General features: G+C 48.0%; 1 long non-coding RNA gene across 1 annotated transcript; it reads right to left on the bottom strand.

Annotated features, from left to right (window-relative positions):
• Positions 1-470: 470 nt before the first annotated feature.
• LOC130681758 (uncharacterized) lies at positions 471-4828 on the bottom strand. The gene is made up of 3 exons (XR_008995030.1): positions 4685-4828; positions 1237-2626; positions 471-1002 (listed from the first exon to the last, which is right to left on the bottom strand). It is a non-coding gene; the product is annotated as an uncharacterized LOC130681758 (long non-coding RNA).
• Between the last annotated feature and the right edge of the window lie 22801 nt (positions 4829-27629).

The following is a 27629-nucleotide window of genomic DNA, read 5'->3' as shown; positions in this document are numbered from 1 at the left end:
TCCACTATCTCAATGAAAAGATACCCTACAATGACAGCTATTACATGGCCTCTTAAGGTCTCCAAGCAGTCTTCCTGTTGTGCCCAAAGTCACGAATCCCAGAAGACCACCAAGAAGCCAACACCAATGCAAAAGCAAAGAACCTTTATTTGAGCTAGCTCAAGCTCAATCTCTCATCTACACCAATGCAGTGGCAAGATGCCAGAGAAAGAGAGAGCGAGTTTCAATACCACAAAGGTTTTATGGGGTTCTAGGGCAGTTGGTGGGGTGATGGTCGTGGCTCTGGCTGATTGGCTGATCTAGGGGTAGTTGGTCATGGCTCTGGTCTTTTGGCAAGGTCTAAGGGAGGTGGGTAAGTTTCTTGCTGACTGGAGAGGAGAGAGACCAAGCTCCGATTGGGTGGAATAGGATCCGGGTCCCGATTGGCTGAGGTAGGATCCGGGTCCCAATTGGCTGAAATAGAAGCTGGGAGCTTGCCCTTTCATACCCCCCTTTCTCTGGATCCTAAGAAGGGACCCAATCATGGGTCTAATAAGGTTTTGCAGTTGTAAGGAGATAAAGGCTGATACTGTTGTCTTAGCACCATTAGCTGGACTGTTAATTCTATCTTTAATTAAAGTTATCAGTTTATTGAGGATACATGGTCTAAAGGTAAGCAGGAGTAACAAGATTACTAGGGGCTTGTATTGAGCATGGAGGACTATGAGTTGGACGGCCCCCATGTAGTCTCTGACAATCTGGACCAGCCTGTTGATGATACAGGGCCCAAGGGTTAGTAAAAGGACTAGGATGGCAAGGGGTCCTTGAATATTAAAGATAATTTCCTGCCTTGATTTCTCTCTGGGACACAGGCGCCTTGGTTCAGGCGCACATCAAAAGACTCTGTGCCCAGCCTCTAAGGTGGGCTGAGATATTGTCTTATTTGCTAAAGAATCCTGCCTTTTACTATGCCATCTACAGCTGGCTCTGCATGCTAAGTCAATTGCTCAGCTTGCAAAATTACTAGTCAGATCTGAAGGAGGAAAGACAGCACATAGGCCTGGGCCTTTTAGTATGCTAAAATGAATCTTATACACGATTACAAATGATTAGCATAATAAAACATGTGCTACTCTTCTTTATCTGGGGAACATTAACTGATCTCACTGAAGAATAATTCTGTAGCTTAATGTTCAACATAGTTTTAATGGGGGGGGGGTTCCAGCATGTAGTTACATTGCTATGATTGCAAATAACCTGCCTTGCTTTCTCTAGAGGCTCTCACCTTATTCTGTCTAAGACTATGGTCCCTGTCTCATTCTCCCCTCTACAGATAGAGACCCTAGCTGCTGCTAGGGAAAAGGGGCGATGACCGCTCTGGCTGCTTCGTGCTGAGAAGGGGGCACAGTAAAGAGTGCAGCTAGGTCTCCATCACTGGTCAGTTGAGAGGGCCTCAGAAGGTTGGCACTTCTATTCTGGGTTTCATTTCTATGACTATTTGAAGTTTTGTGGCTTCTAGGCAAGATAAAACAAATTGTGTTATTAGGTTAAGTAGCAACATCTGGAGTTGGATTTTCTATTCTGGAAGGACAAACTTGATGAGATTAAGAATGCATGGCTGAATATGAGAACTAGAAATATGAAGACTCTATTTGAGAATCATAATCAGGTATTATGGGGAAACTAGAATTCTGGATATTAGGATTTAGTATAGATAAGACAGCATTATGGAAACACTTTTCTCTAAAATCACCCTTATTTTTATTAGAATTAGCCAGATCAAGAAAACAATTAACAGTTGGCTTGATTATTTGCATAAGTGCAGCAAGAAGAGCAATTGATTACATAGGCTCTTTTAAACGTGCCTTGCTGGAACTTTTTGTAAGGAATTTCAGATTGAACTTTTCAAGGCCTCTTGAGGCCAGACAGCCAAGCCAGACTTGCCATCAGGTTTTGCCTGCAGTACCTGTAGATTTGGGTGAATTCTCCTCTTCTCGGGGTCCCCGAGACATCTTGAGGTTCCTGAACCTGCCAGGAAGTGACCTTTCTTACCCACCTGGTAAGGCTGCTGGGAACCTGTAAGCAAGTTACCAGGCCAGTTCTTCCAAGGGGCTTTGTTGGCTTTATAAAGTCAACCTTAGTTCCTTAAAGCTGTCCATATCTGAGTTTATGCACGTGTCTCTCAGGTATGACATTCCAGTCAAAGCCTTGGTAGTATAACCTGCTTTTTTAATTGGTCCTCTTACAAGGAATGCAGGTTCTTATTGAACATATGCAAATAAACATACTGCCATGAAACATAAAAATACTGAAAGCTTTTAAATTCTTGAGGGGTCAGGTAGAGAGAAAGATAAATGTTTCAATTCTGCTTATAAAGGTATTGTCATTCATGAAACTGTTGTCAGCTTAAGAGAAAAAGCTTAAAACACTTTATCAGCAACATCTGAAACAAAAAGTCACAAAACCATCTTCCTTAGTTCACTTAATCCTATGTAACCAATACCTGTTCTGCTGAAATCTAGTTCTTTACTAGTGTAGGAGTAATAAAACAGTGACTATAAATGGCAAAAGCCTTACAAATGACAATGGTTAAAGATCTGATGAGAGCTTACTGCAAGACAGTAGACATAAGGAAATTCGGATATTTCTGTAACAAAAAAATCCTTCAGTAACAAAGTTTAGCATCATTCCCTTTGACAGTGCTTTCCAGGTAATTAAGCAGGTAAGTATATATCAGATAAATAAGCCAAATTAGTCAAATAATTTCTCCAATGAGAAAAATTCCTCTGACATGTTCCAGGGGCCCTCTGGAAAATATCAGAGTTAACTAGAGGTAAAAGTACCTTTTGAATTTGATTTTGGGAAGTTGTCAGAAGAAAGTTTATTTGGCACTTGCTTAAATAGTATTATAGGTTGCTATGAAGCAATACTTATCCATTTAACCAGAATGACAAAATACCTCAAAGGCAAATAAAGAAGTTTACACAGTCTTTAGCAAATTTTAGCTTTTAGTCTTTTTAATATTAAGATGTCATTTTCTTAAATACTCAGACAATTCATTGAGACTTTAAGCATGAGAAACTTATTTGATAAAACAATTAGAAAGCCTTTTGCAATCTTTCAACATTAAGAGCAGACTAACAGTTTAAGAAAACTTTGTCTTTTTAACTGAAAACAAAATTCTAATATTGCTGTGTACTTGATACTGAGACTCATTGGCTTTAATTTTATATAGCATGACCATATTAAATTCTTCCAAAACTTTCTACAACCTTCTTCTTATATTTAGAGTTCTCCCTCTACATAAACAGCTGTACTTTAGAAAAAAGTTACTTTCTGTTTTCAAAAGACACTTTCTTTAGCATGCAGAAATGTTTTCTGTATGACTTTAAGTAGTTTTAATTAGAACTTAAAACCATTAGGTACCTTAATTTCTAGTTAACACTGTGAAGCAGGCTATTGTAAACTGTTACACTAGCATTCTTTAGATTGGCAAATTTATGAACATTTTATAATTTCTGTAACTATGAGCTTTACAGCACAATCTCTCACTAAACATAAAGTATATCAACTTAGCAAAACTTTAAGATTTTAGGTTACTACAAAGACTCTCAGGCTGCAGGTAGGTATACACACTGTAACACACAATTAAAATGGTGTTCACTTGCCACACTCATTTAGTTCACTCATTTGTAACAACTATGCTAGATTACTTACTAGACCTTTACTGAATATTAGACAAAGCCAAGCCTTTAAGCATTTTATTCTTAAAAGATTTAGCAGATAACATTGACTTAAATGACGTTAGGTAAACTTAGACAGCTGATAACTACAAGGACATGCCCGCCTCAGCCAAACCCAAATTAGCATTAATGCTTAACATTTTTTATCAGATTTTCTGGAAGTTTTGGAATGCCCAATTTTCACAAGCGCTTGTCTTTAAATCAATTCCATTAATACCATCCAGAGGTAGAAAGATATTTTCATTTACACACTTAGACACACAAACATACAGACTGAGAGATAATGATAAGGTTCCCTCTGGCAGCCATCTGACATTGAAAACTGACTACTCACTAGAACAAAAAGTCTGCCACCGACACTTCTGGACTTCCACATTGAGGTTGTTAGCTCTTCCCCTGATATCTTTAACCTGTAAAAGAGTGACTGGATTAAATATTCCTTCTGGCAGCCAGCCAATGTTAAAGGACGGCCTCTCGAGGTGCAGAAAACATGAAATTTTCCCTTCCTGATGTCCGTGCTCAAATTGTGAGCTCTCTCCCTAACGTCTGAGAAAAATGGTCTGTCATGAGAGACAAGGGGGTCGTCTGCGTCTGTCCCATTTCTTCTGTCAACAACAAGACTAAGACAAACATGACAAACAACAAACAGGCGCCTACAGAGAAGAATCTGCAGTGGCCGCAGAGGCAAAACTGAAAGTAAGTTGAGGACCTGTCGGACTGCAGTGGCAGCCAACTTTCCTCACAGATGAGGACCTCGTCTTCAAGATGGGGGCAAGGAACGTCTCCCAAGACCCCTGTTCAGCGACCCGCCAGCACGTCCACCTAAGTCAATGCCGATACAGATACAGATTGGAGCTCCTACAGGGTTATACAGGCTTGTTCGCGAACAAAAACAGTGAGACACAGATAGACAGAGTCAGACACAGGTAGACAAAGACAGACAGATAACTGAGTGCACTCACCAGCTGGCACAGGGCCCTCTGGGTCGGGAGTCCTGGGGGTCTCTCGGATCCCGGACAAGCCCCCAAATGTTGTGCCCAAAGTCGCGAATCCCAGAAGACCACCAAGGAGCCAACACCAATGCAAAAGCAAAGAGCCTTTATTCGAGCTAGATTCGAGCTCAATCTCTCATCTACACCAATGCAGTGGCAAGATGCCAGAGAAAGAGAGAGCAAGTTTCAATACCACAAAGGTTTTATGGGGTTCTAGGGCAGTTCATGGGGTGATGGTTGTGGCTCTGGCTGATTGGCTGGATCTAGGGGTAGTTGGTGGGGTGATAGGTCATGGCTCTGGTCAATTGGCAGTGTCTAAGGGTGGTGGGTGAGCTTCTTGCTGACTGGAGAGGAGAGAGACCAAGCTTCGATTGGGTGGAAGAGGATCCGGGTCCCGATTGGCTAAGGTAGGATCCGGGTCCCAATTTTCTGGAATAGAATCTGGGAGCTTGCCCTTTCATTCCAACTCACAGAGGGCTAATTCTGCAGATTCTGGTGTTTCCACCCTTCTGCAGTTCTGGGGAAGAACTCACCCTACTAGGAGTTACTTTACTCTAGACTAACTCCCCACCAGGGTTTTCCAAGTTAGAAGCATCACAGCTGAGGGGATAATAACAGGTGAAGCAGCACCTTTTGCCGCTAGATCCACTGGGGCCTCCCCACCATCCACAGGAGCAGCCCTCCCAAAGGTCGCACCCATTGTGACAGATTTCAGGTTCAGAGGCACCCTGCCAACTGCCTGCACAATGTAAGTCTGGGGAGAGGAAGTCCCAGGGAAAAATACCTCTAAAAACCGAAATCAGTCACTAAGGGAGAAATAAAGTTTAAAACCCGTTTATTGCTCAGAAGCTGCAGTGGGGGGCTATCTTCCTCATCTAGTCTGGAAGAATCCAGCCAGCAAGCAAGCCAGCCTCCTCCCTTTAAACTCTGAGGTTCAGACATGTTCTCCGTTGTCCAGGTAATTACCCATTGATATGGAGATGAGCTTCTCTTCACCCAAGGATATGCAAATGCACTAAAGCCAGGCGAGATATTCTGGAAATGTTACAATTTTACCCACATTCTAACACTTGAATATTGAGTATATCTATTTACATGTTTGATTTTTATCTTATCAATGTTTTGTAGTTTTCAGAAAAATGTATACATATTTTGTTAGATTTATAGTTAAGTAGTTCATTTTATTTATAATATTATAAATAGTATTTTAAAAGTATCAAATTCCACCTTGTTTGCTGCCAGTATGTATTTTGACCTTCTGTTCTGTAATCCTGCTAACCTCATTAGTTCTTAGAGATTTTGAGGAACTCATTGGGATTTCTGGGTGAACAATCATGTCATCTTGAGACAGGGACCATGGGTGTAGTCAGAGTAGGGTGAGGGCCTCCAGGAAAAGCAGGGTGGAATATTTACAGTCAGAGCAATGTAACAATGGGCAAAGAAGTCCCCATTGAAATTCTGTTAAGCATTATGACAAGTCAAGGTCACACTAATTCTCTAGGGGAAGATACCTAAGAATATAGACATCTTCAGTGAGATCAGTTAAAGGTCAAAAGGACAGGAGCAACTTGGCCTGGAATGTTTGCATGTTCCGCAAGGGTTTCAGCATAACCCGTGACCCCGCTGTCACCCCTAGGCATCAGGCTATGACCCAGCCTGTTAGGGTCCAGGATTTCGGGGCTTCTCCAGAGAACAAACCACACAGGCACGGAGATGTAAATCCAAGCAAAGTCTTTATTCAGCCAGCTAGCTGGGGCCGACAGCACCTCCCCTGACACGCAGGTCGAGTCCGAGCTGTCAACAACAAAGCAACTTTAGGTATAGATCATATAGGATTTCCACAGCCATTACACAAACGCCCATACATCACCACAACCAATGAAGTTAAAACACACCCCATGCTTTAACCAATAAAGTTGAAACGGGGACCTGCCGCTTGTCTGACCTTCGCACAAGCATCCCTTATCGTCTTGTCACGAGTTTCGTAGCCACGAGTTTCATCCCACTTAGGGTATGGAAACTGGGTGACTCTCGCTCTAGGGTGTTTCCTGCATTCCTTTACATACCCCCCTTTTATTGACTAAACTGAGGAATCTTCCACAGCGGCATTTAGAGCCTGATACCTTTGACGAAGGACTAAAAGTTGGACAGTGTCAATCATTTCCCACACAAAACTAACAAGCCTGTTAATTATGCATGGGACAATCGTAAGCAGCAACAACAGGATGACCAGTGGCCCTGCAATGGCCGAGAGGAGGGTAGCGAACCAAGGTTTGTATTTGAACCAAGACTCAAACCATCCTTCGCTACTTTCATGTTCTCTACATCTCTTCTCTAGATCTTCCTTCAGTTTAGCCAGGGAGAATTTTACTGCACCTGTTTTGTCTACATAGAAACAACATACTTCCTTTAAGGCTGCGCACAGCCCACCTTCTCTTAAGAACAGGAGGTCCATGCCTCTTCGGTTCTGTAGAACCACCTCCGACAAGGAAGTGAGGGATTACTCCAGGTCTGACATTGTCTGTCGGAGTTGTTCTAGGTCCCTATCAATTGCCAGCCTCAGGGCTGTAAGCCCCTGTTCCCGAGTTACAAGGGCTGCAACCCCAGTGCCTGCCCCTGTTATCCCTAGGGAGAAGAGGGCCCCAATTGTCAGGGCACTAACAGGCTCCCTCTTTATCCGGTGGGAGCTCGGCACTTCTTCAAAAAAAGAAAGGAGGGATTCATGAGAACGATATATTAGGCGAGGTAGAATGGCCACGAACACACAAAACTCACTGCTAGCATTGAACACAAGGGTGGATAGGGCCGGAGCGAGGCCTGCCTTTGAACAGAGCCACAAACCCGAGGAGGGTATAACCCACATTCCCGGCTCCCACGTGGTGTTATTATAGGAGGAGCATAACTGACTCTGGGCCATAGGGACTGTGCCCACACATGTACCAGCGATTGAGACATGAGCGATCGTAAGTCCCCTCGGTCCCCCGTCCCAAGGAGTGGGATAGGAGTCGTTGATGGTGTAGGAGTAATTTATCCCGACGCCTCATAGAAGGGTGGTGAACCTGGGTAGCATAACCAACAGGGATCCATGAAGGAGGGAGTGGGGTGGTTTAGAGTTTCTGCTACTGCCTGCACCATCTCCCACAAGGGGTTATCTAACCCGGACGTACCCAAACCCTGTCTTCCTGTGGGTTCTGGAATCAGCTTCACAGATGTGGTTCCCTCAAAAGTCCACATTAAGTCGCTTATCAGCAGGATCCACTTCATCTTCGGCTTAGGTGTAGTTTTAGAGGATTCGCAGGATGCTGCTGCACCTTCCACACCTCCTCGCGGGCTCCTGGATCCCAATGAAGCAGGACCTTTCGAACGTGGGTGTGATGCACCCAGGGAGTGATACCCTCTATCTTGAGGGCAGTGGAGGTGGTAAACAATACAACGTAAGGTCTCTTCCACCTGGGCTTGAGTGTCCTCAATCGGTGTCTCTTGACCCACACCATGTCCCCTGGGACTATGCCATGTTCTGGGCTCGGAATCTTCCCGCCTTCATAATATGCTCTAATCAGGGTCCAGATTTGCTGTTTCATTTTAGCGAGAGCTTGCAACACATTCAGGTAGTCAGGGGCCGGGTCCCCTGCCCCGGAAAGCTGTACTCGCTGAGTTATGGGTGGAGGAGCCCCATACATTATCTCAAATGGAGTTAAACCATGTACATAGGGGAAGTTTTGAGCACGGAAGATGGCTAAGGGCAGGAGGGTCACCCAGTCCCCGCCAGTCTCTAATACTAATTTAGAAAGTGTCTCCTTCAAGGTCCGATTCATTCTCTCTACCTGCCCAGAGCTTTGCAGGTTATAAGCACAATGTAACTTCCAATCTACCCCCAAAGCCTGGGCCAGTCCCTGCAGGATCTTGCTAACGAAAGCCGGGCCGTTATCTGAACCTATGGCTTCAGGGACCCCATATCGGGGGATAATTTCTTCAATTAATCTTTTTGCTACTACCTGGCTTCTCTCATGCTTGGTTGGAAAAGCCTCCAGCCACCCTGAGAAGGTGTCTACCATAACTAGCAAATACTTGGACCGATACTTCCCAGGTTTTACTTCGGTGAAGTCTATTTCCCAGCTCCTCCCGGGAGCCCTCCCCATTTCCCGAGTACCTGTCGGTTGGGTCCCTCTTGGGGCTGGTTTCAGCATTGCACAACTGCTGCATTCTCTCGTGATCTGACGAGCTGGGTCATTCTAGTGGGGAAACACCAACTGCGCAGAGTGGAAAAGGCTGAGAGGTTTTTTCCAGCCTAGATGGGTGGACTTATGCAGACTAGCAAGCATGTATTGTCCTAATGCTTCCGGCAGGATCAATCTACATTCTTGGTCCCTACTCCAATTTCTCTCCTCCAACACTTTACCCGAGACTTGTTTCCTAATCCACTCAAGATCCTGAGGGGAATACTCAGGTTTGGGTGGCAAGATGGGCATTTCAGGTATGGGTACCGAGAGGGCTGCAAGTACAAGGGAGTCCGAGAGGGCCGCCCTCCTAGCTTCCGCATCAGCATGTTTGTTGCCGATGGCCTCAGGCGACTTCTTTCATTGGGGGCCCGGTACATGTATAACTGCTACTGCCTTCGGTTTTTCGATAGCAGCCAGTAATCTTTGGACTTCTTGTAGATTCCTCATCTCCTTTCCTTCTGCGGAGCAGAACCCTCTCTCACGGTAAATGGCACCGTGGACATGGACAGTGCCAAAGGCATATCTGCTATCTGTGTAGATGTTGGCTCGTTTGCCTTCTGCTCTCTCCAGGGCCTCAGCAAGAGCAATAAGTGCCGCCTTCTGTGCTGAGGTGCCAGGGTGCAGGGCTGCGCTCCAGACTACCTCTCCCTCGTGGGTCGCCACCGCTGCCCCTGCTCTCCTGACTCCCTCCTGCACAAAGCTGCTCCCATCTGTGTACCAATTTAGCGCAAAGTTTGGTAATGGTGTGTCCTTCAAGTCTGCTCGCACCTGGATAATTCCAGAGAGGATGACTCTAAAGTTATGTATGGGGGACGACAGGTCTGGGTCCGGCAGAAGGGTGGCAGGATTTAAGGTCACAGGATCAGAGAAGGCAATCCGTGGAGAATCTAGTAGGAGCCCTTGGTAGTGGGTGAGTCTTGTATTCGTCATCCATTTTCCTGGAGGATGCCTGAGGATCCCCTCCACAGTATGTGGGGCTGTTACTCCCAAGTTCTGGCCAAAAGTGAGCTTGTCTGCCTCTTTTACCAGTAGAGCAATGGCTGCTAGGATACGCAGACAAGGTGGCCATCCGGAGGCCACGGGGTCTAGTCGCTTGGACAAATAGGCCACAGGTCTTTTCCATGGGCCTAGCTGCTGAGCCAAGACTCCTTTAGCCACTCCTTTCTTTTCATCTACAAACAGGATGAAGGGTTTTTCGGGGTCTGGCAAAGAAAAGGCGGGGGCCCGGAGGAGAGCTTCTTTTAGTCTGTCAAAAGCCTCTTGTTGCTCTTGAGTCCATCACCAGCCCTGCCCTTCTTTGGTCGCCTCATATAGGTCGGGCTATTTCTGCATACCCTGGAATCCAGAGCCTGCAGAACCCGACTGAGCCAAGAAATTCCCTCACTCCCCGGGGTGAGAAAGGGACGGGGATAGTCAGAATAGTTCGTTTCATGGCTGGCGTTAGCCACCTGGCTCCGTTAGATATTTTGTACCCCACATAGATCACTGACCTTTGACAGATGTGGGCTTTCCTGGCACTGGCTCGATATCCCAGTTTGCCTAGTTCAGTCAACAAGTTCCCTGTGGCTTCTTCGCACTCCTCACGGGTTTCTGTGGCCAGCAACAAGTCATCCACATACTGCAGCAATGTCACGCGTGGGTGGCTCCTGCAAAAGGGCTCCAGGTCCTGGCTTAGGGCTTCATTGAATAAAGTGGGAGAGTTTTTGAAACCCTGTGGCAGTCTAGTCCAGGTAAGCTGCACGTTTCTTCCTCCCCCTGGTTCCTGCCACTCAAAGGCAAACAAAGGCTGACTAACTTCAGAAAGGGGAATACTGAAGAAGGCATCTTTCAGGTCCAGAGTAGTATACCACACATGTGAGGGTGGCAGGTGGCTGAGCAAGGTGTAAGGGTTGGGCACTGTGGGGTGGATGTCCTCGAACCTTTCATTAACCTTTCGCAAGTCTTGCACCGGTCGGTATTCTCTGCCGCCAGGCTTCCTTACTGGAAGCAGGGGCGTATTCCATGCAGATTGGCAAGATTTAAGGACTCCAGCCCCTAACAGTCTGTGGATATGGGGTGCTATCCCTCTCCTAGCCTCTTCCGGTATTGGATACTGCCGGACTCGGATGGGCAGGGCCGCGGCTTTGAGCTGAACAACAACTGGAGGCAGATGTTTGGCGAGACCAATTCCTCCGGTTTCGGCCCATGCAGAAGGGAACTTCTGCAACCAAGAGTCTATTTCTCCCTGGCCCCCCTTTTCTTGATCTGCCTGAAACAGGCGATGCTCTTCGGCTATGGATAGGGTTAGCACATGCACCGGTTGTAGGGACTGCCCTTCTCTGTCCATGATCTTTGTGCCTTCAGGTTCAAAATGAATGCGCGCCCCAACCTTGGTCAATAAGTTTCTGCCCAGTAACGGTGCAGGGCTTTTGGGTACAACCAGGAATGAGTGAGAGACCTGATGTCTTCCTAGGTCCACTTTTCTATTAGTAGTGCAGTCACATTTCTTGGACCCTGTTACTCCGTGGACTACACTTGTGCGTCTTGGGTTTAGGGGACCATGGGCTTGGTTGAGAACTGAATACTGTGGCCCCGTATGCACCATGAACCCAATAGGAGTCCCCTCCACACACACAGTTACCCAGGATTCAGGGAGGGGTGCCAAGTCCCGTTTCCGTCAATTCTCCTCTCCTAGGTGCAGGGTCTTAATGGGGTTTCCACCTATTTGTTTTTTCCTTTTGGGGCACTCCCTTTTCCAGTGCCAATGTCCCTTACACAGGGCGCACTGATCTCATCCTAGCCGGGATGGGCGGGGTCCCTTTCTTTGAGGAGATCTAGGGCTCCCCTCTACTCCAGCTAAGAATATCCTAGCCATCTCCTCCCTCCTCTTCTTGTTCTCCCTCTTCTGAAATTCTCTGTCTTCCTTCTTATTTCTCTCCTGCACTTCCCATTTCTCTTTCTTCAGTCTTTCTTCCCTATCTTCCGGAGTCTCTCCAGCATTGAAGACTTTCTCTGCTTGCTGCAGCATTTCTCTAATAGAGATCTCTCCTAAGTCATCCCGCTTGTGGGGTTTCCTCCGGATATCGGGAGCTGACTGGTTGATGAATGAGAGGACTACAGCTGATCTGTGTTCCTCTGCCTCTGGGTTTATGGGGGTATATTGCCTGTAAGCATTAAACAGCCTCTCCAGATACACAGCCGGGCTTTCCTTTTCTCCCTGAACAATAGTTTTTACCTTAGCTAGGTTAGTGGGCCGGCTGGCGGCCGCCTGGAGACCAATCATCAGAGTCTGGCGGTAGACCCGGAGATGCTCCCTTCCTTCTGCATTCCCGAACTCCCAGTTTGGGCGTGTAAGTGGAAACGCCTCGTCAATGATTGGCTGGAGGGTAGTAGCTCTTCCATTTTCTCCGAGGACATTTTTCCTGGCCTCATTGAGGATGCACTCTCGCTCTTCCGTTGTGAAGAGGGTGCGTAGCAACTGCTGTCAGTCGTCCCATGTGGGACAATGGGTGAACATAATGGACTCTACCAGACCTATAAGACACTTGGGTTCTTCCGAGAAGGGAGGGTTCTGAGTCCTCCAATTATAAAGGTCACTAGATGAAAAGGGCCAATACTGATATTGCTGAGCTCCGCCCGGACTGCCTGCACCGATGGCACGCACGGGCAGAACCGGTACCGCTACTTCTGAGGTGGAGGAGGGGGCCTCCCCTTCTTGCTCGCTCGCCCCTCGAGGCCTCAACTGTATTCCTCCCACTCTACCTGGAGCCCAGCGTGGAGCCAGGGCAGGAGAGCGTGAGGAAGCTCTTTCCGGCCTCCTGCCTTCTCCTGCTGAAGAGTCTGATTAAGCTGTGTCTGCCATATCCCTGCTGGGCTCCCCAACCTCTTTCTCTACACCTCTGGCAGCTTCACCCCCTTCTCCTGCATATGGGGGTGTTCGCTCAATTGGCAGAGGGGGTTAGAGGGGGGAACTGTCAGGGAGAACAGGCGGCACACTCGGGTCTCTGACCCATGATCAGGGGGTTTTAGATCTTCCTCTATGACAGGGGCAACTAAGACGGAGGTTTTTAGTGGGTCAGTGTGAAATTTCCCCACCAAAAATGGCCTCAGCCAGGAAGGGGGATTCTTGGCCAAATTTTCCCAGACAAGAATACAGGGAAGCTGGTCAGGGTGGCCCTCAGGGTCTGGCTGGGAGATGACGGCTTTGACCTTGTCAATAAGGTCCAGGGAAAGAGACCCCTGGGACGGCCAGCCTACTCCAAATGAGGGCCCCTCAGATGAACAAAAGGTATCAAGCTTACTTTTCTTGATACTAAGAGTCATCTTTAGGGCATTTTTCTTGACCTTCGGAAAGTGGGAAAGGATCAGACCTTTAGGAGTAGCCTGAGTCTGGCCCATGGTGAATAATGCAAGGAAGACAAAAGGCAAAAAGTAGAAGTGCCACTTTAAACAAGATGATGACTGTTCTATGTGCTTGTGGATGGGTGCCTGTCGTTGCACAGTTTTTTCTTCTGCGGGGGATGCGAATTTATCTGGGATTCACGGCTGTGACCCCCTTATCCTGTCACAGGAGTCTTCCAGGGGCGGTCGCCCTAATGGCTCTTAAATGCCCGACCCGTGCCCGCAGGGGAATGATTTAGTGGCAGAAAGGAGGAATGGAGGGAACATGAACAGGAGAGCCTCAGAGTAAGAGAAACTTAAAGAGAGAAGCGCAAAAGGAGATATAAACCAATACACGATAAAACAATCAACAATAACACCAAACACACACACCACATTTGATCACACTCATTTGGACTGGTCCTTCTCTCACTCTGGTGCACACCACACTCACCACTTTCAGGATCCTCAAAAACTCTTGTGATTCTCCTGAAAGGCGTCCACTCGGACTGCCACAGGGTGACGTGCTCGATCCTTTCCTCCTCGGGCGCCAGGTTTCTGCATATCGGACTTCCCTTCCTAAGGCCGAATCACTAGGACCTTAGGGCCAGGATTGGTTACCTGGGCTTCACCCAGGGTCACTAACCTGGGGGCCGGGACTACCAACCCGGACTTCCTTACTCGGGATCACTAACCCGAGACCAGACACGGGATGGCGACTCCCGCTTTATACTGGATTTATGCAGACACGAGGGGGCGAACCTCAAATTACACTGCACTGTCCGGACAATCAGACCTTGCCTCCAGCCGTCCCTTGTTCTCTGGGACGTCGCTCGGATCCCGGACGAGCCCCCAAAATATTATGGTTCGGGACTCCGTGGCTTCTCCAGAGAACAAGCCACGCAGGCACGGAGATGTAAATCCAAGCAAAGTCTTTATTCAGCCAGCTAGCTATGGCCGACAGCACCTCCCCTGACACGCAGGTCGAGTCTGAGCTGTCGACCCCCAAGCAACTTTAGGTATAGATTATATAGGATTTCCACAGCCATTACACCAATGCCCATACATCACCACAACCAATGAAGTTAAAACACACCCCATGCTTTAACCAATAAAGTTGAAACGGGGACCCGCCATTTGCCTGACCTTTGCACGAGCATCCCTTAACGTCTTGTCACGAGTTTCATCCCCACGAGTTTCATCCCCCTTAGGGTATGGAAACTGGGTGGCTCTCGCTCTAGGGTGTTTCCTGCATTCCTTTACACCAGTCTCCCTTTATCTACTCGTAAATAACTTGTACCAGGTACCGAGCCTCCTCGGCATTTTTGCCTTGACCCCTCAGTTAGAGGTGGTGATGACCCCCCTAAGTGTGTCTGGCCTTCTCTGCGACCTTCTCAATCACTCTTGAATGCCTCAGTGACTTCTGTACGGTCTCATTCTCACCTTGGAATCTGGCCACTCTGTTCCCACTGATTCACTGCTAGGGTGCTTACTCAATCATCTAATACCCCTCCACCTCACTCCAGACCTCCAACCTTTTTGCTACTATAATGAGATCTGGCCACAATATCACTTGGACAATCAGTCTAAATGGACCCCCAATGGCTCTTTAGATCCTAAAATTCTCCACAACTTATACAACTTCTGTGAGCACATGGGCAAAGGGAAAGAGATCCCATATATCCAAGCTTCCTCCTACCTCCAAACCAAGCTCTCTCTCTGTCTCCCCTGCAATCCTAAACACCTACTACTTGCCTAAAAGTCCACACCCCTAAGCTTTTTTCATGTTCCCAAATATCCTCAACTGCCTATGAAACCCCTAGGCAATGCACCACCACAGGCTATCTTGTCCCCTCCTGGCTCACACCATGAGCTCTGACTGTTCTCTCACTCTATCATTATGTCTCAATTTGTATGTTTGTGTCTAAGTGTGTAAATGAAAAATATTTTTCTACCACTGGATGGTATTAATAAAAATTGATTTAGAGACAGGCGCTTGTGAAAATTGGGCATTCTAAAACTTCCAGAAAATTCTAATAGAAAATATTAAACATTAATGCTAATTTAAGTTGAACTGAAATAGACATGTCCTTACAGTTATCAGATGCCTAAGTTTACCTAAAGTCATTTTAGTTAATTTTGTCTGTTAAATCTTTCAAAGAAAAATGCTTAAAGTGAAGTGTAGCTTTGTCTAATGTGAGTAAAATATCATAGTTGTTGGGAATGAATAAACTAAGTGTAGAAAGTGAACATCTTCATAATAATTGTGTGTTACAGTGTGAATACCTACCCACAGCCTGAGAATTTTTGTAGTAACCTAAAATCTTAAACTTTTGCTAAGTTTAAATATATTTTGTGCTTTGAGATTGGGCTGCAAAGCACACGGTTCCAGAAATTATGTGTTCATAACTTTGTCAATCTAAAGAAAGCTAGTGTAGTAGTTTACAACAGTACACTTCTCAGAGTTCACTGAAAATTAAAGTTCCTAATAGATTTAAGTTCTAATCAAACCTACTTAAAATAATAAAAAAAACATCTCTGCTTGCTAAAAAGATACGTGGTTTTTTTTTTATTTTTGAAAGAGCATCTCTCATATTTATTGATCAAACGGTTGCTAACAGTTAACAACAATAAAATTCTGTACAGGGGACTCGATGCACAATCATTAATCCACCCCAAGCCTAATTCTCATCAGTCTCCGATCTTCTGAAGCACAATGAACAAGTTCTTACATGGTGAACAAATTCTTGCATAGTGAATAAGTTCTTGCATGGTGAAGAGTACAAGGGCAGTCATCACAGAAACTTTCGGTTTTGATCACGCATTATGAACTATAAACATAAAAAGATGCGTGTTTTAATAAGAAAATGTGTAAGGAATAAAAATTCATTTTGTTGATGTAAAGGAATGCAGGAAACACCCTAGAGCGAGAGCCATCCAGTTTCCATACCCTAAGGGGGATGAAACTCGTGGGGACGAAACTCGTGACAAGACGTTAAGGGATGCTCGTGCAAAGGTCAGGCAAGCGGCGGGTCCCCGTTTCAACATTATTGGTTAAAGCATGGGGTGTGTTTTAACTTCATTGGTTGTGGTGATGTATGGGCATTGGTGTAATGGCTGTGGAAATTCTATATAATCTACAGCTAAAGTTGCATGGGGGTTGACAGCTCGGACTCGACCTGCGTGTCAGGGGAGGTGCTGTCGGCCATAGCTAGATGGCTGAATAAAGACTTTGTTTGGATTTACATCTCCGTGCCTGCGTGGCTTGTTCTCTGGAGAAGCCCGGGAGACCCAAACCTTAACATTTTGGGGGTTCGTCCGGGATCCGAGAACAAGGGATGGCTGGAGGCAAGGTCTGATTGTCCGGACGGGGCAGTGTAATTCGAGGTTCGCCCCCTCGTGTCTGCATAAATCCAGTATAAAGCGGGAGTCGCCATCCCGTGTCTGGTCTTGGGTTAGTGATCCGAGTAAGGAAGTCCGGGTTGGTAGTCCCGGCCCCCAGGTTAGTGACCCTGGGTGAAGCCCAGGTAACCAATCCTTGCCCTAAGGACCGAGTGATTCGGCCTTAGGAAGGGAAGTCTGATCGGCAGGAACCTGGCACCCGAGGAGGAAAGGATCGAGCTCGTCACCCTGCGGCAGTCCGAGTGGACGCCTTTCGGGAGAATCACAAGAGTTTTTGAGGATCCTGAAAGTGGTGAGTGTGGTGTGCACCAGAGTGAGAGAAGGACCGGTCCGAATGAGTGCGATCAAATGTGTGCATGTTTGGTGTTATTGTTGATTGTTTTACTGTGTATTGGTTTATATTTCCTTTTGTGCTTTTCCCTTTAAGTTTCTCTTACTCTGAGGCTCTCCTGTTCATGTTCTCTCCGTTCCTCCTTTCTGCCACTAAATCATTCCCCTGCGTACACGGGTCGAGCAATTAAGAGCCATTAGGGCGACCACCGTTGGAAGACTCCCGTGACAGGATAAGGGGGTCACAGCAGCGAATCCCAGATAAATTCGCGTCCCCCGCAGAAGAAAAAAACTGTGCAACGACAGGAACCCGTCCACAAGCACATACACCAGTCATCATCTTGTTTAAAGTGGCACTTCTACTTTGCGCCTTTTGTCTTCCTTGCATTATTCACTATGGGCCAGACTCAGGCTACTCCTAAAGGTCTGATCCTTTACCACTTTCCAAAGGTCAAGGAAAAGGCCCTAAACATGATTCTTAGTAACTAGAAAAGTAAGCTTGATACCTTTTGTTCATCCGAGGGGCCCACCTTTGGAGTAGGCTGGCCAACCCAGGGGTCTCTTTCCCTGGACCTTATTGGCAAGGTCAAAGCCGTCATCTCGCGGCCAGAACCTGAGGGCCACCCTGACCAGCTTCCCTATATTCTTGTCTGGGAAAATTTGGCCAAGAATCACCCTTCCTGGCTGAGGCCTTTTTTGGTGGGGAAATTTCACAATGACCCAGTAAAAACCTCCGTCTTATTTGCCCCTGTCATAGAGGAAGATCTAAAACCCCCTGATAATGGGTCAGAAACCCTGTGCGCCCGAGTGTGCCGCCTGTTCTCCCTGACAGTTCCCCCCTCTACCCCCCTCTGCCGATTGAGCGGACACCCCCGTATGCAGGAGAAGGGGGTGAAGCTGCCAGAGGGGTAGAGAATGAGCTTGGTGAGCCCAGCAGGGATCTGGCGGCCACAGCTTCCCCAGGCTCTTCAGCAGGAGAAGGCAGGAGGCCGGAAAGAGCTTCCACACGCTCTCCCGCCCTGGCTCCACGCTGGGCGCCAGGTAGAGTGGGAGGAATGCAGTTGAGGCCTCGAGGGGCGAGGGAGCAAGAAGGGGAGGCCACCTCTTCCACCTCAGAAGTAGCAGTACCGGTTCTGCCCGTGCGTGCCATCGGTGCAGGCGGTCCGGGTGGAGCTCAGCAATATCAGTATTGGCCCTTTTCATCTAGTGACCTTTATAATTGGAGGACTCAGAACCCTCCCTTCTCGGAAGACCCCAAGTGTCTTATAGGTCTGGTAGAGTCCATTATGTTCACCCATTGTCCCACATGGGACGACTGCCAGCAGTTGCTCCGCACCCTCTTCACAACGGAAGAGCGAGAGTGCATCCTCAATGAGGCCAGGAAAAATGTCCTCGGAGAAAATGGAAGACCTACTTCCCTCCAGCCCATCATTGACGAGGCGTTTCCACTTACACGCCCAAACTGGGAGTTCGGGACTGCAGAAGGAAGGGAGCATCTCTGGGTCTACTGCCAGACTCTGATGATTGGTCTCCAGGCGGCCTCCAGCCGGCCCACTAACCTAGCTAAGGTAAAAACTATTGTTCAGGGAGAAAAGGAAAGCCCGGCTGTGTATCTGGAGAGGCTGTTTGATGCTTACAGGCAATATACCCCGATAAACCCAGAGGCAGAGGAACACAGATCAGCTATAGTCCTCTCATTCATCAACCAGGCAGCTCCCGATATCCGGAGGAAACTCCACAAGCGGGATGACTTAGGAGAGATCTCTATTAGAGAAATGCTGCAGCAAGCAGAGAAAGTCTTCAATGCTGGAGAGACTCCGGAAGATAGGGAAGAAAGACTGAAGAAAGAGAAATGGGAAGTGCAGGAGAGAAATAAGAAGGAAGACAGAGAATTTCAGAAGAGGGAGAACAAGAAGAGGAGGGAGGAGATGGCTAGGATATTCTTAGCTGGAGTAGAGGGGAGCCCTAGATCTCCTCAAAGAAAGGGACCCCGCCCATCCCGGCTAGGACGAGATCAGTGCGCCCTGTGTAAGGGACATTGGCACTGGAAAAGGGAGTGCCCCAAAAGGAAAAAACAAATAGGTGGAAACCCCATTAAGACCCTGCACCTAGGAGAGGAGAATTGACGGAAACGGGACTTGGCACCCCTCCCTGAATCCTGGGTAACTGTGTGTGTGGAGGGGACTCCTATTGGGTTCATGGTGCATACGGGGCCACAGTATTCAGTTCTCAACCAAGCCCATGGTCCCCTAAACCCAAGACGCACAAGTGTAGTCCACGGAGTAACAGGGTCCAAGAAATGTGACTGTACTACTAATAGAAAAGTGGACCTAGGAAGACATCAGGTCTCTCACTCATTCCTGGTTGTACCCAAAAGCCCTGCACCGTTACTGGGCAGAAACTTATTGACCAAGGTTGGGGCGCGCATTCATTTTGAACCTGAAGGCACAAAGATCATGGACAGAGAAGGGCAGTCCCTACAACCGGTGCATGTGCTAACCCTATCCATAGCCGAAGAGCATCGCCTGTTTCAGGCAGATCAAGAAAAGGGGGGCCAGGGAGAAATAGACTCTTGGTTGCAGAAGTTCCCTTCTGCATGGGCCGAAACCGGAGGAATTGGTCTCGCCAAACATCTGCCTCCAGTTGTTGTTCAGCTCAAAGCCGCGGCCCTGCCCATCCGAGTCCGGCAGTATCCAATACCGGAAGAGGCTAGGAGAGGGATAGCACCCCATATCCACAGACTGTTAGGGGCTGGAGTCCTTAAATCTTGCCAATCTGCATGGAATACGCCCCTGCTTCCAGTAAGGAAGCCTGGCGGCAGAGAATACCGACCGGTGCAAGACTTGCGAAAGGTTAATGAAAGGATCGAGGACATCTACCCCACAGTGCCCAACCCTTACACCTTGCTCAGCCACCTGCCACCCTCACATGTGTGGTATACTACTCTGGACCTGAAAGATGCCTTCTTCAGTATTCCCCTTTCTGAAGTTAGTCAGCCTTTGTTTGCCTTTGAGTGGCAGGAACCAGGGGGAGGAAGAAACGTGCAGCTTACCTGGACTAGACTGCCACAGGGTTTCAAAAACTCTCCCACTTTATTCAATGAAGCCCTAAGCCAGGACCTGGAGCCCTTTCGCAGGAGTCACGCCCGCGTGACATTGCTGTAGTATGTGGATGACTTGTTGCTGGCCACAGAAACCCGTGAGGAGTGCGAAGAAGCCACAGGGAAATTGTTGGCTGAACTAGGCAAACTGGGATATCGAGCCAGTGCCAAGAAAGCCCACATCTGTCAAAGGTCAGTGATCTACCTGGGGTACAAAATATCTAACGGAGCCAGGTGGCTAACGCCAGCCATGAAACGAACTATTCTGACTATCCCCGTCCCTTTCTCACCCCGGGGAGTGAGGGAATTTCTTGGCTCAGTCGGGTTCTGCAGGCTCCGGATTCCAGGGTATGCAGAAATAGCCCGACCTATATGAGGCGACCAAAGAAGGGCAGGGCTGGTGATGGACTCAAGAGCAACAAGAGGCTTTTGACAGACTAAAAGAAGCTCTCCTCCGGGCCCCCGCCTTTTCTTTGCCAGACCCCGAAAAACCCTTCATCCTGTTTGTAGATGAAAAGAAAGGAGTGGCTAAAGGAGTCTTGGCTCAGCAGCTAGGCCCATGGAAAAGACCTGTGGCCTATTTGTCCAAGCGACTAGACCCCGTGGCCTCCGGATGGCCACCTTGTCTGCGTATCCTAGCAGCCATTGCTCTACTGGTAAAAGAGGCAGACAAGCTCACTTTTGGCCAGAACTTGGGAGTAACAGCCCAACATACTGTGGAGGGGATCCTCAGGCATCCTCCAGGAAAATGGATGACGAATACAAGACTCACCCACTACCAAGGGCTCCTACTAGATTCTCCACGGATTGCCTTCTCTGACCCTGTGACCTTAAATCCTGCCACCCTTCGGTCGGACCCAGACCTGTCGTCCCCCATTCATAACTTTAGAGTCATCCTCTCTGGAATTATCCAGGTGCGAGCAGACTTGAAGGACACACCGTTACCAAACTGTGAGCTAAATTGGTACACAGATGGGAGCAGCTTTGTGCAGGAGGGAGTCAGGATAGCAGGGGCAGCGGTTGTGACCCATGAGGGAGAAGTAGTCTGGAGCGCAGCCCTGCACCCTGGCACCTCAGCACAGAAGGCGGCACTTATTGCTCTTGCTGAGGCCCTGGAGAGAGCAGAAGGCAAACGGGCCAACATCTACACAGATAGCAGATATGCCTTTGGCACTGTCCATGTCCACGGTGCCATTTACCGTGAGAGAGGGTTCCGCTCCGCAGAAGGAAAGGAGCTGAGGTATCTACAAGAAGTCCGAAGATTAATGGCTGCTATCGAAAAACCGAAGGCAGTAGCAGTTATACATGTACCGGGCCCCCAATGAAAGAAGTCGCCTGAGGCCATCGGCAACAAACATGCTGATGCGGAAGCTAGGAGGGCGGCCCTCTCGGAATCCCTTGTACTTGCAGCCCTCGAGGTACCCATACCTGAAATGCCCATCTTGCCACCCAAACCTGAGTATTCCCCTCAGGATCTTGAGTGGATTAGGAAACAAGTCTCGGGTAAAGTGTTGGAGGAGAGAAATTGGAGTAGGGACCAAGAAGGTAGATTGATCCTGCCAGAAGCATTAGGACAGTACATGCTTGCTAATCTGCATAAGTCCACCCATCTAGGCTGGAAAAAACTGCTCAGCCTTTTCCACTCTGCGCAGTTGGTGTTTCCCCACTAGAATGACCCAGCTCGTCAGATCACGAGAGAATGTAGCAGCTGTGCAATGCTGAAACCAGCCCCAAGAGGGCCCCAACCGACAGGTACTCGGGAAATGGGGAGGGCTCCTGGGAGGAGCTGGGAAATAGACTTCACCGAATTAAAACCAGGGAAGTATGGGTCCAAGTATTTGCTAGTTATGGTAGACACCTTCTCAGGGTGGGTGGAGGCTTTTCCAACCAAGCATGAGAGAAGCCAGGTAGTAGCAAAAAGATTAATTGAAGAAATTATCCCCCGATATGGGGTCCCTGAAGCCATAGGTTCAGATAACGGCCCGGCTTTCGTTAGCAAGATCCTGCAGGGACTGGCCCAGGCTTTGGGGGTAGATTGGAAGTTACATTGTGCTTATAACCCGCAAAGCTCTGGGCAGGTAGAGAGAATGAGTCGGACCTTGAAGGAGACACTTTCTAAATTAGTATTAGAGACTGGTGGGGACTGGTTGACCCTCCTGCCCTTAGCCATCTTCCGTGCTCAAAACTCCCCCTATGTACATGGTTTAACTCCATTTGAGATAATGTATGGGGCTCCTCCACCCATAACTCAGCGAGTACAGCTTTCCGGGGCAGGGTACCCGGCCCCTGACTACCTGAATGTGTTGCAAGCTCTCGCTAAAATGAAACAGCAAATCTGGCCCCTGATTAGAGCATATTATGAAGGCGGGAAGATTCCGAGCCCGGAACATGGCATAGTCCCAGGGGACATGGTGTGGGTCAAGAGACACCGATTGAGGACACTCAAGCCCAGGTGGACGGGACCTTACGTTGTATTGTTTACCACCCCCACTGCCCTCAGGATAGAAGGTATCGCTCCCTGGGTGCATCACACCCACGTTCGAAAGGTCCTGCCTCATAAGGATCCAGGAGCCCGCGAGGAGGAGTGGAAGGTGAAACAGCATCCTGTGAATCCTCTAAAACTACACCTAAGCCGAAGATGAAGTGGAACCTGCTGATAAGCGACTTAATGTGGACTTTCGAGGGAACCACATCTGTGAAGCTGATTCCAGAACCCACAGGAAGACAGGGTTTGGGTACGTCCGGGTTAGATAACCCCTTGTGGGAGATGGTGCAGGCAGTAGCAGAAACTCTAAACCACCCCACTCCCTCCTTCATGGATCCCTGTTGGTTATGCTACCCAGGTTCACCACCCTTCTATGAGGCAGTCGGGCTAAATGGCTCCTACACCATCAACGACTCCTATCCCACTCCTTGGGACGGGGGACCGAGGGGACTTACGATCGCTCTTGTCTCAATCGCTGGTACATATGTGGGCACAGTCCCTATGGCCCAGAGTCAGTTATGCTCCTCCTATAATAACAACACGTGGGAGCCGGGAAAGTGGGTTATACTCTCCTCGGGTTTGTGGCTCTGTTCAAAGGCAGGCCTCGCCCCGGCCCTATCCACCCTTGTGTTCAATGCTAGCAGTGAGTTTTGTGCGCTCGTGGCCATTCTACCTCGCCTAATATATCGTTCTCATGAATCCCTCCTTTCTTTTTGGGAAGAAGCGCCGAGCCCCCACCGGAGAAAGAGGGAGCCTGTTACTGCCCTGACAATTGGGGCCCTCTTCTCCCTAGGGATAACAGGGGCAGGCACTGGGGTTGCAGCCCTTGTAACTTGGGAACAGGGGCTTACAGCCCTGATGCTGGCAATTGATAGGGACCTAGAACAACTCTGACAGACAATGTCAGACCTGGAGTAATCCCTCACTTCCTTGTCGGAGGTGGTTCTACAGAACCGAAGAGGCATGGACCTCCTGTTCTTAAGAGAAGGTGGGCTTTGCGCAGCCTTAAAGGAAGAATGTTGTTTCTATGTAGACAAAACAGGTGCAGTAAAAGACTCCCTGGCTAAACTGAAGAAAGATCTAGAGAAGAGATGTAGAGAACATGAAAGTAGCGAAGGATGGTTTGAGTCTTGGTTCAAATACAAACCTTGGTTCGCTACCCTCCTCTCGGCCATTGCAGGGCCACTGGTCATCCTGTTGTTGCTGCTTATGATTGTCCCATGCATAATTAACAGGCTTGTTAGTTTTGTGTGGGAAATGATTGACACTGTCCAACTTTTAGTCCTTCGTCAAAGGTATCAGGCTCTAAATGCCGCTGTGGAAGATTCCTCAGTTTAGTCAAGAAAAGGGGGGTATGTAAAGGAATGCAGGAAACACCCTAGAGCGAGAGTCACCCAGTTTCCATACCCTAAGTGGGATGAAACTCGTGGCTATGAAACTCATGACAAGACGATAAGGGATGCTTGTGCGAAGGTCAGACAAGCGGCAGGTCCCCGTTTCAACTTTATTGGTTAAACATGGGGTGTGTTTTAACTTCATTGGTTGTGGTGATGTATGGGCATTGGTGTAATGGCTGTGGAAATCCTATATGATCTATACCTAAAGTTGCTTTGTTGTTGACAGCTCGGACTCGACCTGCGTGTCAGGGGAGGTGCTGTCAGCCCCAGCTAGCTGGCTGAATAAAGACTTTGCTTGGATTTACATCTCCGTACCTGCGTGGCTTGTTCTCTGGAGAAGCCCCGGAGTCCCGAACCCTAACAACTTCCACTCATCACTGAAGAAGTTTCTGCCAGCACGGAGTCCTAAGACCTCCCTTACAACTGCCATGCGTCATGCTTCAGAATTGTTAACCCTGGTCTCAACACTCATTCTCTCACCAGGCCTTTCTTCCCAACATCAGCCCTTTCTTCTCTTTCAGGCTGTCCGAATGATTGCACCATCAAGGATTCCATTTGCCCTACAGGTTGCTATTCTGCCTACCATATGTCCCCAAAGAATGCTGTAATTCAGCCACCCTATGTTCACATAGCTATCAGCCCAAATACAAAAAATTTCTATCCAACCTTTTACCATCTTATATTACAGGATTACCAACCCCTCTGCAAAGACGATGATCCTTATTAAACCTGGAACACGTCATCACCACTTCAGACCAAGGGCTCATCCAAGGATCACCCCCCACCAATACAAAAATGAACTTCATCGCCCCTAATCAGCAGAAAGCAGTTACTGAAGACTGACCTTCAAGTCCTCTACAACTTATAAAACAGAAAAGGGAGGAATATAAGCATATAGTAATCTATCCTCCATTTACCCCATTATCCCAAGCACATAAGCTGGTGATAATTATGCCTGGACTTGTCTGGGCTTGCTTGGACTTGCCACACCTTATTTCTAAGCATTCTGACCCTCCCCTGAGGCAATAGGCCAAGCGGTACTCCTCCACAATAAAAGGCACAATTCTCTGCACCACGCTGCTGCTCCCATCTCTTTCTGGAAGCAGTCACTTTCTCTTTCAGATAATAAAATCTCTTGCGTGGGCCCCTGTCTCCTGAGTTGTTCTGGGTAAGGAGGGTCACGGCAAGATACCCTTTCAGAGAATCTGTGGTGGTGCATTGTCTAGGGGTTTAAAGGCAATTGAGGATATTTGGGAATGTGGAAAAGAGTTTAGGGGTGTGGACTTGTTAAGTGGTCCCTGAATATTAAAAATTAACATAAGGAATTTCCTGCCTTGATTTCTCTCTGGGATACTGGCTGTCTTGGTCTGGAGGCAGATCAAAAGGCTGCCTGCCCAGCTCCCAAGGTGGGCTAAGGTATTGTCTATTTGCTAAATAATCTTGCCTCTTAAACTTCCTGGGTGTTAAAATGGATTCTTATCTTTAAGATGGAATTCTTCCTGCCTTTTACTATGCCATCTACAGCTTTGTCTGCATGCTTAATTAGTTGTTCAGTTTACAAAATTACCTCCTCAGATCTGAAGGAGGAAAGACAGCACATAGGCCTGGGCCTTTTAGTATGGTAAAGTGGATCTTACACATGGTTACAAATGATTAGCATAATAAAACGTGCTACTCTTTATCTGGGGAACATTAACTGATTTCACAGAAGAATGATTCTAGAGCTAATGTTTAACATAGAGTTTTAGTAGGGGGGTTTCCTTGCATGTAGTTACATTGCTCTGACTACAAATATCCCACCCTGCGCCCTCCAGAGGCCCTCACCCTACTCTGACTACATCAATGGTCCCTGTCTCGTTAGGACTTCCAGTATGACATTGAAAAGGAGTGGTGAAAGAGGACATTCTTCCTTTGTTCTTAGTCTAATTATAAGGTAAGCTGTAGATTTTTTTCATGGATGCTCTTTGTTAAGGTTCAGGGAGCTTCTATTTTCTAGATTGCTGAGAGTTTTTATCAGGAATGGATGGTGAATTTAATTGAATTTTAAAAATCACTGGGTATGACCATGAAACAGGGACCGTGGATGTAGTCAGAGTAGGAAGAGGGCCTCCAGGGAAAGCAGGGCGGAATATGTACAGTCAGAGAAATGTAACAATGGGCAAAGAAGTCCCTACTGAAATTGTGCTAAGCAGTATGCCAAGTCAAGGTCACACTAATTCTCTAGGGTAAAGATATAGACATCTTCAGTGAGATCAGTTAAAGGTCAAAAGGCCAGGAGCAACTTGGCCTGGAATGTTTGAGTATTCTGCAAGGGTATCAGCATAACCCATGACTCTGCTGTCAGCTCTAGCAATCAGACTTCGAGCCAGCCCACCTTGAGGACAGGGCAGGTGGTACAAGTCCACACCCCTAAGCCTTTTTTTTTTATGTTCTCAAAAAATCCTTGTAAGGCTAGAAGCATGAGGGGAAGGGGTGAGCCTGCTGGACAAGCTCAGGCCTCACCAAACACTGTGGGGAGACCAACAGGTTCCAGTCTGACAACATTCCAGCATCTGATCAGACAACATTCCTAACTAGAGCCCTCCCCCAAGCTAGAAGAGTAGTGGTAACTTTCCAATACCTGGCTAAAGGCGAATGAGAGACCCCCACGTACCCTAGGTGAGCCAATCCCTGCACCACTGTATATCTTTGCTCTCCCTCCCCCTACCTTTAAAAACTTGCTGCCTGCCCTGCTGGGCGCGACATCCCCATCCTCCATTTCCTTAGACTGGTGAACCTTGTGCGGGAATTGCATTCAAATAAACTACCTGGCCCTTTGTTGCCTCTCTTCACCTGCTTATTTTGGTTGGAATTTATCTTAAATTTGGTGCCAAAATCCCGGGAAGGAGCGTGAGTGCAGGGCCCCGACCGGCCACCAGCAGCCCTGACTCCTCCTTCCCTGACCCAGGATCTCAGCCTGCTCTCCGCTGCATGGACTATTTTCCAGTGAATCCCTCAGTTTTCCCCTGTCTGTTTCCCTTCCTAACTCTGTTTCTCCTGGTCCATTCAAAATTGTAGCTACATCCAGGTTGGGGCATCTGGCCCACCCTTTGTGGGCATCCAGCATGCCCCTGGCCCTGCGGTGTGGGAGGCATCCCTAACCCAGGCCCCAGGACATCTGCGAGCATCCCTCCCACCCCTGGCTCTGCGGTGGGGGAGAAGTCCCTCACCCAGGCTCCCAGGACATCTCCTCTGTCTTGGCATGCTTGGGACGCTGGGCGCTCCTCTCAGCAGGATTAGTTGGGGAGTGACACAGACATGGGGAACCAGCCCTCAAAATCGGAGGCCCAGACCCTGTTGCGGTGTCTCATTTCTAATTTGGCTACTCTGTATTTGTCCCAGGAAGTTCGCGAATGGAAGCTAGTCTTCCTTTGCTCTCAGGCCTGGCCTCAGTATCCCTTGGACAATCAATCTCGCTGGCCCCCTGATTGAACTTTCAATTTTGGCCTCCTCACCAACTTAACTATTTATTGCCTCCAGAGTGGAAAGTGGGGTGAAATCTCATATGTGCAGGCTTTTTGGACTCTGTGCACCTGCCCAGATTTGTGTGTTAAGTGTACTCCTTCCCAAGTTCTGTTAGCCC

This window comes from Manis pentadactyla, chromosome X (genome assembly GCF_030020395.1).
Source record: "Manis pentadactyla isolate mManPen7 chromosome X, mManPen7.hap1, whole genome shotgun sequence".
Lineage (NCBI taxonomy): Eukaryota > Metazoa > Chordata > Mammalia > Pholidota > Manidae > Manis > Manis pentadactyla.
Note: the sequence above shows the minus strand (reverse complement) of the source record. Positions and strands in the feature narration are given on the sequence as shown.